We start from the raw sequence: 13,719 nt of genomic DNA on the forward strand, positions 1-13,719 counted from the left end.
TCACATTGCCAGAAGACCCCAGAAATTTTAATATTGACCATTAATCATACCTTGGTAAAATGCAAGGGCAATATATTATTAATTTGTTTGCGACCAAGAGACAAGGCACGGTGATTAAAATTAATTTCTAGCTACATTTTGTTAATTTATTCTAATTAATTAATCTGTTTAGAAGTGAAAATATGTTTACATTAATGGCTATATTGTAGGTTCTTTAAGTTGAGGCATTAAATGTCATTTCCATTATCCTAAATGCAGAATTCTAGAGATAAGTACTTTATTATTAAAATAAATAGGGAGTTGTATAAGGCTAAGTAATACAACTAAGGAGATATATCTAGATCTTCATTCATTGAATAAGAACATTTTGTGGCTTGGGTTTTGTACGATTAGAATCGGGAGGATCTCAGCAACAACTTCCCCCACCCCCTTCACTTCTATGGCCCAGAACCAGAATTAGGAGAGAACATTCAATGAATAACAACCACTGTTTACCTTTAGGACACTATTTTAAATAGTATCAACTCTAACTTTTAAAAGTTAATTTTTGACAGTTTTGAAATGACCTCATTCTCCCCCTCCCTGAAAAGAAAGATTTAATGACTTATATATAATCATAATTTTCTACATCTATTTTATTAATTTGAAACTCAAAGTAGCCAAATTACACTTAACTTTAGGTCAAGAAAGAATAAAACTGTCATTTACATAGCTTTTGTTCTACAACATCAGAAAATAAGAGATCAATTGTTTGTCTTTAAATGTGATCTAAGGATGTATTTATCGGATTGGCTCAGTGCATTAGATTGTGTTTTGGATATGGTACGAAATGAATACGATTTTTTTTTTTTTTAATTTTTTTTCAACGTTTTTTATTTATTTTTGGGACAGAGAGAGACAGAGCATGAACGGGGGAGGGTCAGAGAGAGAGGGAGACACAGAATCAGAAACAGGCTCCAGGCTCTGAGCCATCAGCCCAGAGCCTGACGCGGGGCTCGAACTCCCAGAACGCGAGATCTTGACCTGGCTGAAGTCGGACGCTTAACCGACTGCGCCACCCAGGCGCCCCTACGATTTTTTTAAAAGGTTAAAAATAACACACTTAATGCTTGCTTGTAAATGAATTAATATTTAGATTGTATTGTAATTAGCATAATAGAACTATTTCATTTTTTTCAAAATTTTATTGGTTTCTCTTTCTACTTGGAAATCCCTTAATTTCTTTTTTTCTCAAAAAAAAAAAAAAAGAAATATGAGACATGCCACTAAATAACTTTTTTTTTGGTGAGTTAGTTAACCAGTTGATGCTTGAACAATGTTGCAGACATTAGCGGCACCAACCCCTGCACAGTTGAAAATCAGCGTATAATTTTTGACTCACCAAAATGTAACTAGTAATAGCCTACTGTTGACTGAAAGCCTCACTGATATTATAAGTAGTCTATTAACGTGTATCTTGTATCTTGCATATATTATATACAGTATTTTTGTAATAAAGTAAGCTAGTGAAAAAAATTTTATTAAGAAAATCATAGGAAGAGAAAATACGTTTACAGTACTATACTGTATGTATTGAAAAAAAATCAGCAGTATAAGTAGACCCACACAGTTCAAACCCATGTTGTTCAAAGGTCAAATGTACAGAAGCACAACCCTGATATCAATGGTACTATTTTTCTGCTTTATTAATGGGCAAGCTGAAACTCTGAGATCATGAAGCAGAAAACCTAAAGTCAGTTTGCTAATAGGCCTAGTGATTGAACCTAATCTTTTGTTTCTAAAGTCTGTCTTTTCTGGTGTGCCATCATCCCTGGCACCTAGTAGGTGGTCCATACCACTTATAGTCTTAGGCTTATTCCATATGTGAAATAATTGCTTTAATTAACATCTAGTCCCAAGTCTTATGAACATAGGCATTGGTAAAGATTATAATAGTGAGAAAAACTACTTGAATAAAAACCACAGACATGCATGATGCTATCAGTTTGAGTAGAAGTGAGATGATGGGAAGTCATTGCCTTCCACTCACTTTTGATCGGTTCTAAAGCACAGAATGGTTTATATTCAACTTAAATAGTGCTGACTGCTGAGGGGGATGTGTGTTGGCTCCTGGAAGCAGTTGGTGTCTTTATTGGGTTATCACATCCCCCGGTTTGCTATTTACTTTTGTGATTCCATATGTTTGATCTTGATATAGCACCAAGTTGATGAATAAGCTTCTTATGTGAGATAATGTATTTCCTTACAAAGCTGGCTGTTTGGTCACACAGGATCTTCAGGAGGAAGGGTGAAGAATTTCTGTGAGGATTCCTTCCCATTTTCTATATCTTACTGGTCAGAGTTTGTCCTGTGGGACCTTTATTCCTCTATACATCTGTGTTGTAGAATCTGACCTCTACTGGTAGTGGCTCGCAAGCCATATCCTCCATAAGGCCAGTCAAAGGAGTGCATGAAACCTGGAGGGCCAGTGGGACTGAGTGAATAAGGGAGTATAGTAGAGTTACAGTGCATTGTAACTCTCTTATATTTTAAGATTTTTTTTTCTGTTGATCTCAAATGTAGCAATCATATTTAATATATTTATTATCCTAGTGGTGTGTTTATTTCACGCAAAGGTATCATGCTAAGCATTTTTAGATATATTAACCCACTTGATTATCAAAGCAACCTTATGAAGTAGGTTCTGTTATTATTCTTATATTAGGAAATTTAGTCTTAGTTATAGCTGGTAAGAAGTAGGACTGGGATTCAAATCCCAGCATAATAATTCTAATCTTAAACCTAAATCTAACCATCGTGCCACCATTGCTTAGCTACAGTCTGACAAGTAATAAGTGCTCACTAAATAATTTGTTCATTGAGTACTTACTATGTGCTAATATTTTAGGTGCTCGGTTACATCATTATGCAAAACATAATTTTCCCTGTCTTTGTGGAATTTATATTCTAGCTATTTTTGTTATCTGGTTATAAGCCTTTAATAGTGCCTTATGTGATGCTTTCTCACCCTTTGTTTTTTGCTTTACTCTTTTCATACACACATACCAAATAATGTCTTAAAGTCATGGGCTTTGTGATGTCTTTCATCTCTGTGTTTGTAGTGACTAGCATAGCACTGGATATATACTAGATGTTCAGTTATACATATGGAATAAATAGATGGATTTCACCACTCCTTGTTCCTCCCCTTTACTTAAACATCATCTAGTGTTTCCTGATAGATGAAGTTGAACATACACTAAATTGGATAGAGCTTAGAAATATGACTGAGATTTTATTTTTTTTAATTTTAAAATTTTATTTATTTTGAGAGAGAGGGAGTGAGCACATGAGCAGGGGAGGGGCAGAGACAGAGGAAGAGAGAGACAGAATCCTAAGCAGCCTCTGCACTGTCAAGGCAGAGCCTGATGCAGCGCTTGAACTCATGAACTGTGAGATCATGACCTGAGCTGAAATCAAGAGTCACGCACTTAACTGACTGAGCCACCAGGTGCCCTATGAGTGTGACTGAGATTTTAAATGGAAGTTTTTGGAAATTTACACATTTGTTGATCAATGACATTTTAAACATTTAAAAATAAGGAACAACATTTAAAAATAAGAAACCACATGTAGTATAATACCAATTTTAAAATTCTTTTCATTGAGCAGTCTTGTATAACAGAAGAGTCTACAAATCCCTGTGCCTTTAATATTGAGTCTATTTAATAAAGATTTCGTGAACCTATGGACTCTGCCTACCAAAATTCATCCTTGAAACTCCTCCCTTTAAAACCTGTGTTTGATCGTATCGGTTATCTCCTTTGTAAAGTCTTCAATGGTTTTTATTTTATTGTCTAGCTGAAAACTGTCTTTTCCATCCTGATTGGCCACTAGATCCCTTCTTCCCATTCTGTCACTCTGGCTGCGCTCAGCTATTAGTCGTCATATCAGCAAGGACTTCCTAGTTCTTACACATGTAATGTCCTTCTCTGTCAGTCTCTGGCTTTCAGAATATACTACTTCTCTTTCAAGATACAGCATCAATGCCAGCTACTCCCTAAAGCCTTCTCTACCCTCCTTTTCTACAAGTTCCTTCTGTTGTCTTTCTTATTCTTCTGTCAGTGCCTGTTTATCCCAGCCCACTCCTGTCATGAGTCAAACACTCTTCCATTGGATTGATGGACTTCTAAAGGGAAGGATTTTGTTTTATGTAACTGGATTGTTAGCACACAATAAAGATTTTTATTCTGTAGTAAAAACATTGTGGTTTTTGTGGCTGTGGAATTTTTGTCCTTGATTAAGAGACATAAACTCTTCGCTTTAAAGTCTCAGATGCCTGAATATTCATATGATAGTTTTAATATATAGATAATTTTGCATATTCTGGATAGTTTTCACCAGAGAAGGAAGTTTCTACCGAACACCTTGAAGTCTTCTTAAAGGCTGATTCAAGAAGCTATTTTTTTTCTTTCAAAAATCCCATCCTTCCCTCTTTTAACCTTATTTTTTCCTCTTTTTAGCTATTAAAAATACCTCTTGATGGGGCACCTGGGTGGCTCGGTCGGTTGAACGTCCGACTTTGGCTCAGGTCATGATCTCGTAGTTTGTGAGTTTGAGCCCTGCGTCTGGCTCTGTGCTGACAGCTCAGAGCCTGGAGCCTTCTTTGGATTCTGTGTCTCCCTCTCTCTCTCCCCCTACCATGCTCATTCTCTGTCTCTCTCTGTGTCAAAAATAAATAAAACATTAAAAAAATTTTTTTAAAAATACCTCTTGAGCTTTTACTTCTGTGCTTTTTCTTGCCTCTAATCCATGTCTCCTCTAGGAAACAAACAACAATCTAAAATCTTGAAAATTAAGCTAGCTGGGAAGGAATTCCCCCCCTGGGTTCCTTAGGTTTCAGGACCACTCAGAAACACATGAGAAAGGATTCTACATCCTAGACATTTCTAGATAAGGTACAATCCATCTCCCTTGACTTATCTCTTATGTTCACAACTCTGCTTGAAATTAGAAATTCAGTACTGGTCTAGGATGAACTATCTTCCAATAGAGCAAAGATTTCAGTTTGTTTCATTTTTTTTTTTTTCTAAATGTATCTCTTGCTACTTCTGTAAAATAACTCTTCCCCTCCACACTGCTAGTCAATCCAATCTACTTATTTTTTTTCCCAGACTTTCCATAATCCATGTATTCAAGTCCATATGGAGTACTTAGTGTGTGTTATATGTTAGTAGTATGCCTGTATTTGTAATTTTTCATAGCAGTAAAAAGATGGTGAAGATTCTCAAACACTTTTAGAATATGAGGGAAAATCCTTAATGTTTTATAATAATTAACATGTATATTAAAATGTAAATAAGTGCTGTCAATAAAAAAAAAAAAAAGATAAATTAAAAAGTTTCCTACAGCATTGCCCCTCACTGAGGTGGAGAAAATTTGCAACCAACAATTACTGAGCACTTTCTGGGTACTGTGAGGATGACTCCCAGTGCGATTTCATTGTTTCCTTTCCTCAATTTAACGCAAAGAAATTAAGGAAAAGGGAGGTTAGGTGACTTGTTCAAGGTATGTAACAGGGTTTGGATATAACCTAGTCTTTGTTTCTAGAGACTAAGCTGATTCTCTTAATTAAAAAAAAAAAAAGTCTTATAAATGAAACTTTAAGGACTTCTTTTAAAAAGAAAATGTGACACTTAGCTTAAGATTGTTGTCTCTTTACTAAGTATACCTTTTGCGATGAATGATATTTCATCTCTATTGCTTGTTACGTTCTTGACCTTGGACAACTACATATTTATCTGTGCCTCCGTTTCTTCCTTTGTAAAAAGCATTAAAAACATCAATGTAGAGATCAAATCTGATGATATTTATAGCATTTTATATCTGTACAGAATGCTAGTTGCTATACTAACTTTATTTTATGTTCTTTGGTTACTAAGAATTTGACCTAGTTTTTAAATATCCTATAAATTCAAGCAAAATATTAAGAGAGATGAGTGTAGTAGCAGAGGGCACGGGTATGATGAGTCTGCTGTATCCTCAGGCATTTTCTTTTTTGAGCTGCAGCGATTTCAAAGTGGAATGTGTATTTCTGTATCAGAAGCTATAGGGCTGACCTTGAGGGAAGTCAAGATATTTAGTTAAAGTAATATTACGCTATAATCCTGTTTCTGTTGAATTTTTAATAAATGGGACATTTGTACATATCTTATGAAAGTTCGTAGGAATGATTTTTTAAACTTAAACCTTAAATAAATCTAAAGTGTGTTTTTAAGAGATTTGACTCACATTAACAAGAAAATTATTACCACATTTATTTAACCCCCCTCCCCCGAGTTTGTGTCTTTTTTTAATCAGTAATTTTCCAAATTAATTTTGTTGATTGCTCCTTAATTGTTTGACCATTTTATTGAATGTCGTCACTGTGTGGTTTAATATGGATTAGAATTTTCATACACCAAGAATGATGGCTGAATGATGTTTGTAAGAACCAAAAACAAAACAAAAACCAACAAACCCCCCCCCACCCCACCACACACATTTTCTCACAGGACTTAAAGAATATGAGTTTGCATACTGGTACCTCATCATATCTATAGACCTAGTTTGTTTGTTTGTTTGTTTGTTTGTTTGTTTTGTACAGGTCAGTATTTTAAGGAGTTTTGAAACATTGCCAATATTTAAATTAGGGAGAGTTCATAGAAAAATCTGTCTCTCTTTTTTTTATTGGTCCTTGAACAATTATTTGGTCTGGCAAATCATGCATGGTAACAATAGGCTATAGCTACTAAATAGAAGGTTTTGTTTTTCAGTGGGGTTTGTAGTCACTATCTCACCAGAGTTCCTTTCTGCTTTGTTTTCCGTATTCTAAGGTGAACTTCATTTTTTCTCATCAGGATTGAGCTTTCATGTTTCTTATGTGGGGCAAATCCTCATGTATGTTATACCTATCTGGTTTCTGAGGGCGGTTCAGTTTGTGTCCCCTGGGCTAAGGGTGTCAGTAAGATGGGGCTTATGCCATTTTGTTAAAAGCTGATTTGTTTCAAATCATGGATTAAATATAATTTTTATATTTATAAAATCATGGACGTGTGTGCATGCACATGTATGTGTGTGTGTGTGCATGTATGTGTGTGTATTTGAGTGTGTTAAGTATATATACAATACAAAAGGGCAACTCGACACCAAAAATCCCCATATAAATGATTAAAAAATGGGCAGAGGACCTGAATAGAAATTTTTCTGAAGAAGATATATGGATAGCCAACAGACATATGAAAAGATGCTCAATGTCACTCATCATCAGGGAAATGCAAATCAAAACCATAAGATATCATCTTACACCTGTCAGAATGTCTAGTATCAAAAAGACAGATAACAAATGTTGACAAGGATGTGGAGAAAAAGTAACCCTTGTGTAGTGTTGGTGGGAATGCAAATTGGTGCAGCCACTGTGGAAAACAGTAATGAGGCTCCTCAAAAAATTAAAAATAGAAATACCATACAACTTAATAATTCCACTACTGGATATTTACCCAAAGAAAACAAAAAGACTGATTCAAAAAGATATGTACCCTATGTTTACTGCAGTATTACTTACACTAGCTAAGTTATGGAAGCAAGCTAATTGTCCATCAGTAGATAAATGAATAAGGAAGAGGTGCTGTGTATACACATACACATTGGAATATTACTTAGTCATGAAAAGGGATGAGATCTTGCCCTTTACAACATGGATAGACCTACAGGGTATTAGCTAAGTGAAATAAGTCAGAAAAAGACAAATACCATATGATTTCATTTATATGTGGAAGCTAAAAAACAAATGCACAAACAAAAAGCAGAAACAGACACATAAATCCAGAGAACAAACTGGTGGTTGCCAGAGGAGAGAGGAGTAGTAGGATGAGAAAAATGGATAGAGGGGAGTGAGAAGTACAGGCTTCCAGTTATGGAATAAAAGTTACAGCATAAGCAATATAGTCAGTGGTATTGCAATAGTGTTTTATGGTGACAGATGATAGCTACATTTATGGTAAGCATAGTATGACATAGACCTGTCTGATTGCTACGTTGTATGCCTGAAACTAATGTAATATTGTGTCAAATTTACTTCAATTAACAATATAATTTGGGGTCATATATAAAATATTCCACCCACACCTACCACTCCTATAGGCCACTTCAGTCCACTGATCAGATTATGTGGCATACTTCTGTCATTGAGGCAAATGTGGTTACTGTGGCGGTGTTAGGAAGGCTTAAGGCCTCTCCCCAACCCCTGGAGCTGAGGAACAGACCCTGTAGCTAGATCTATATTTTCTTTATGCAAATAACTGCTTTTCAGAATATTGTTCTATAACTTCTTTCCCTAAACAGTACATTTTTGGCACCTTTGCCTATCAGCCCATTTCTCTCTACCTCATTCTTCTTTATAATTCTTGTGTAATTTTTTGTTTGGAAGTCCCACAATTTATTCAACTAGTCTCCCAATTGTTGATCTGGTAGGGTATTTTCCATGGTTTTGTGTCATAAATAGTGCTATAATTATCATCATTGTATACCATAGATGTCATTGCTTCCTTGTTCTATTTATCCATAGGGTAAATTCATAAAACTGGAATTACTCAGTGATTTTGAAATTTTCATAAGTGATGCCATATAGTTCTCTAATTTATATCCCACCAAACTGTATTTGAGAATGTTTTTCTGCACTGTACTCTGTTCACACAGACTATCATATTTACTGATTTTTTTTTTTTAGGTAGAAAGTACAATTTTTAAGTCAGGATTTGTACTTCTTTAGTTATGTATGAATTTGAACATCTTTTCATATGTTTATTGGGACATTTGTAATTTTTTCTCTGAACTACTGGTATTATTTGTTTTTAATTTAATGTTTATAACCATGATTTCTCTTCAAGTTATTTTGGTTTCAGAGATCCTCTTTTTAAAAATGATTATAGGTTCCAATATTTTATTAGATAAGAGATCCTTTCATTACTGGTTTGAAATAGTCTTTCATTAGATATTTAATTTCTACATATGCCAAAGGCTATTTCAGGGACTTGATTTTGTTCCATATATCTATTTCAAATAATTTCAATTCCCACAATTTTATAAACATAGTTGTACATGCAAGTAAAATTCCTAAGGAATATTATATAGAATTATGTAGATGTTTTAATGATGTAAAGATTATAGAGTTTCAGAAAAAAATTCATTTGTTTTTATTTAAATGTTGCTCATTTGTTATAAATGTTTGGAACAATGCAAGGGAGAAAGTAAAAAGAAACCATGTGAAAAAAGTTGTCACTAATATTTGGAGACCATTATTCCCGATATTTTTATATGCTTATGTGTATGTAGGAGAACAGAGAAATATCTTGATAGCTAGAAATAATATAATGAAACATGAGAAAAACATATGTTAAATTTAAGTTAAATTATTTGAAACAAACTGAAGTGAAATGAAAGAAAGGGGTGAAATTTATATACAATGTCTTTATACTCAAAAATGTTATTTTCTGGAGTTCACATCTAAGACCAACAAAGGGAGTAAATTATTTACAGTTGTACCAAAAAAAAAAAAAAAAGAAAAGAAAATATCTAAAGGATAAATGTAACCAAGGAGGTGAAAACCTTTACTCTGAAAACTATAAAACATTGATGAAACAAATTGAAGGTGACAGAAAAAAATGGAAAGATATTCTGTGCTGATGGATTGGGAGAACCAGTAGTGTTAAAATGTCTGTACTATCCAAAGCAATCTACAGATGCAATCCCTGATCCCAAGATGTTGTTGGTGAAAACATCCAATGTTGTTGGTGAAACAACATTCCAAGATGTTGTTGGTGAAAATACCAACAACATTTTTCACAGAACTAGAACAAATAATTCTAAAATTTGTATAAACCACAAATACTCCAAATAGCCAAAGCAGTCCTGAAAAAGGAAAACAAAACTGGAGGTTTCACAATCCCAGATTTCAAGATAAAACTGTAGTAATCAAAACAGTATGGTGCTGACACAAAAATAGACACAGATCAGTGGAACAGTATACAGAGCCCAGAAGTAAAGCCACACTTTTACTGTCAATTAATCTATGACAAGGGAGGCAAGAATATACAGTAGGAAGAAGTCTCTTCAACAAATGGTGTTGGGAAAACTGGGCAGCTACATTCAAAATAATCAGATTGGACCACTTTTCTATAGCATACACAAAAATAAATTAAAAATGGATTAAAGACTTAAATGTGAGACCTAAAACCTTAAATTTCTAGAAGAAAGCATAGGCAGTAATTTCTTTGACATTGGCTATGGAAACATTTTTCTAAATATTGTCTTCTCAGGCAAGGGTAACAAAAACCTAATTAAACTATTGGGACTATACCAAAATAGAAGCCTTTTGCACAACAGAGGAAACCATCAACAAAACAATAAGGCAACTCCCCTGAGTGGGAGAAGAGAATTTCAAATGATATATTTCATAAGGGGTTAATAACCAAAATATATGCAGAACTTCTACAATTTAACACTGAAGAAATAAATGCAATTTAAAAACAGGTGGAGGACCTGGATGGACATTTTTCCAAAGATGGCATACAGATAGCCAACAAACACATGAAAAGATGCTCAACATCACTTTTCAGGGAAATGAAAAACATAACCTCAATAAGATACCTGTCATACCTGTCAGAAAGGCTTATACCTGTTAGAATGGCTAAAAACAAAAAACAAGAAAGAACAGGTGTTGGTGAGGGGTGGAGAAAAAGAAACCTTTATACACTTTTGCTGGGAATGCAGCTGGTGCAGCCACTGCAGAAAACAGTATGGAGTTTTCCCAAAAAAATTAAAAGTAGGGTTACATATGACCCAGTAATTCTACTACTGGCTGTTTACCCAAGGGAAATGAAAACACTAATTCAAAAAGATATATGCACCCCTATGTTTATTACAGAATTATTTACAAAAGCCAAGGTCTGGATCTAACCCAAATGTCCTTTGATAGTTGAGTGGATACATAAAAAGTGATATTTGTATATCATTTTATGTATGTATATATACACACACACACACATTTATGCATATATATGTATGTGTATATTACATGACTCAGCCGTACAAAAGAGTGAGATCTTGCCGTTTGCAACAACATGGAGGGACCTAGAATGCTAAGTGAAATAAGTGAGTCGGGGAAAGACAAATTCCATATGATTTTACTCCTATGTGGAATTTAAGAAACACATGAATAAAGAAGAAAAGAGACAAATAAAAAGACTCTTAAATATAGAGAAAAACAGAGAGGTAGTTAGTGGGGGGGAATGGGTAAAGTAAAGGGATTTAAGAGTACACTTATTGTGATGGACACGGAGTAATGTATAGAATTCTTGAATGATTGTATTACACATTTGAAGCTAATATAACACTGTGTGTTAATTATACTTGAATAAAAATAAAGAGTGGCCAGTGGGAGGCAGGGTGCTTCAATCGGGTAAGCATCTGACTTTAGCTCAGGTCATGATCTTGGGGTCTGGGTTTGAGGCCCGCATCTGACTCTGTGCTGACAGCTCAGAGCCTGGAGCCTGCTATGGATTCTGTGTCTCCTCTCTCTCTCTGCCCTTTCCCTGCTCACACTCTGTCTCTCTCTTTCTTAAAAATAAATAAACATTAAAAATATTTTTAAAAAGAGATTAAAAATTATAATGAAGACAACCTTAATTTTAGTGATCAATTACTCTTTTAAAATGGGGGTCTGACTACTCCTGTATTTTCTTCCATTTTCTTTTCACTCATCTCGTTTTTGTTTTTTTGTTTTTTTTGTTTTTATAATAAAACTTAATTTATCCCTTGAGATTCTTTTTTTGTTATCACATTCACACATTTGCACAATCGCCTTGCCATCGTTCTGTATTTACTGACTCAGGGTTCAGCAACACTGCTGCAATGACAGTTAATTCCTCTGTGTGTGTGTGTTTAACCTTTTAATTGCCTAGTTTTGTTTTTGTTTCCTCCTTCAACCATAGTTCATTAGTGTCATAAATTTAAGATTAGTTTTTAATTTGACACTACTTAAAGAATTCCTTAGGTGTGAGTAGGAACTTGCCTCCTATAATACCCTTAGGTTACTCCCTTTCCTTCCCTGAAATGTGTGGGCTTGGCATTATCTTCTGCTCTTTAATGTAATGTTCCTTTGGAAAAAACAAAATAGAAAGAAACAAAACCCAAAACCTCCCTCTGCTTCCTTTTTTGTACCTGGTTGTCTGAAGAGTTGTTTGTTTATCCTTTGAATTTCAGTAGCTTAAATTGGGAGATGTTGCACTTGTGTGTTTGTGTGCTTTTTTTCCAAATTTTTCTTAAAACACAGTATGCTCTTTTTGATATGCAGATTTAATTCTTAAGGAAAAATTTTCCAGCTTTATATTTTTTGCATCCATTTTATTTGGTTTTGTTCTTCAGAGTCCTTATACTAACTGTCCTTCTTTAGATCATTTTTTGTTGATTTTGTGTATCTCTTAGCTTCTCTTTAATTTATTCCATTTCTTTGTCTTCTTCTCTATTTGATTATATAAATTTCCAATTATTTACTCATTGAATAATTTGCATTTTTACCGTGTGTGCATTTTGGTTCTTACCAATTCTGATTATTTTCCAATGATAGATTTTGTTCCTTATTTTGTTTCATTAGGTCTCTACAGTCTCATTTTATTCTCATTCTATTGTTTCATCATATAATCCCCATCTCTCCCTCTCTCTCTCTCTTTTTTTTTTTTTTTTTTCAGTTCACTTTTAATTAAATTGAAATACAGTGTGAAATACTTGTAAGAATTTCCAAATCTTTGGAAAGATTCATTTTCTGTTCAGCTCACTTGGAGTATCCTTTATTAATCAACTTCTCATGCTGTATATTCCTTGTGTATCCCCTACCTGGATTCATGCCCTCCTCCTGGGGTTCTATTGCTCACCCCTCAGGGTCTGGGGAAGTGCAGAGAAGCTTATTAATTGCTCAGTTCGTTGTTCTGGAGACTTCACTTCGGACAGAAAGTACCCACCACATGTTTCACTTCTCCAGTTTTACCTGTTTTGTCCCAGCTTCTCCCTAGATTTGTTGGTGTTAGTGAAGATAACAGCATGTTTTTGGTGTAGCTTTATGGGCTTGGGACCTGGGAGAGAGTCAGGAACCAGCGTGTACTCTTCTTGGTCCTGCTTGGGAAGGAATCTTCGGTTTCTTCCTGTGGCCACTAGCTTTTACAGTTTGACCTGATGTAGTATGTTCTTTCCATGCTTAGTTACTATAGGGCAGAGCTCAGCAAACTACAGCCCACAGGCTAAATTTGGCCAATAACTGCTTGACAAATAACGTGTTATTGGCACCACCATACCCATTCATTTACATATTGTCTGCGGCAATTTTCATGCTTCAGAGAGATGGTTAAGTGATTGCGAAATGGACCAATTTGCTATCTACCCCTTAACAGGAAAAGGGTGCCAAACCCTACTGGAAGGTCATTTTATTTATCTTGCTGGCTTTTGACTACTTTTTTTTTATTTTCTTAGGCGTTAGAAGAGAGACATGTAGGGATCTTCCTTCATTATCCTCTTTCGAGGTAGAAGTTGCTATAATGTTGATTTAAAAATTTCATGGAATATAGAGTAATATTTTCTCTCTTATACCAAAATACATGAAATTATTTCAAAAATGTGAGATTCGTTCATTTTATTTCAGATAAGAATGAT

At 34.6% G+C, this 13,719-nt stretch overlaps 1 protein-coding gene across 2 annotated transcripts in view; it reads left to right on the top strand.

Annotated features, from left to right (window-relative positions):
• The window catches only part of GBE1 (1,4-alpha-glucan branching enzyme 1), a 267,247-nt gene that overhangs the window by 39,353 nt on the left and 214,175 nt on the right, over positions 1-13,719 (top strand). The gene's annotated exons all lie outside the window — the stretch shown is intronic.

This window comes from Lynx rufus, unplaced genomic scaffold (genome assembly GCF_022079265.1).
Source record: "Lynx rufus isolate CCGP_SWC_20201006 ecotype Redwood Valley unplaced genomic scaffold, mLynRuf1.p SCAF_5, whole genome shotgun sequence".
NCBI lineage: Eukaryota > Metazoa > Chordata > Mammalia > Carnivora > Felidae > Lynx > Lynx rufus.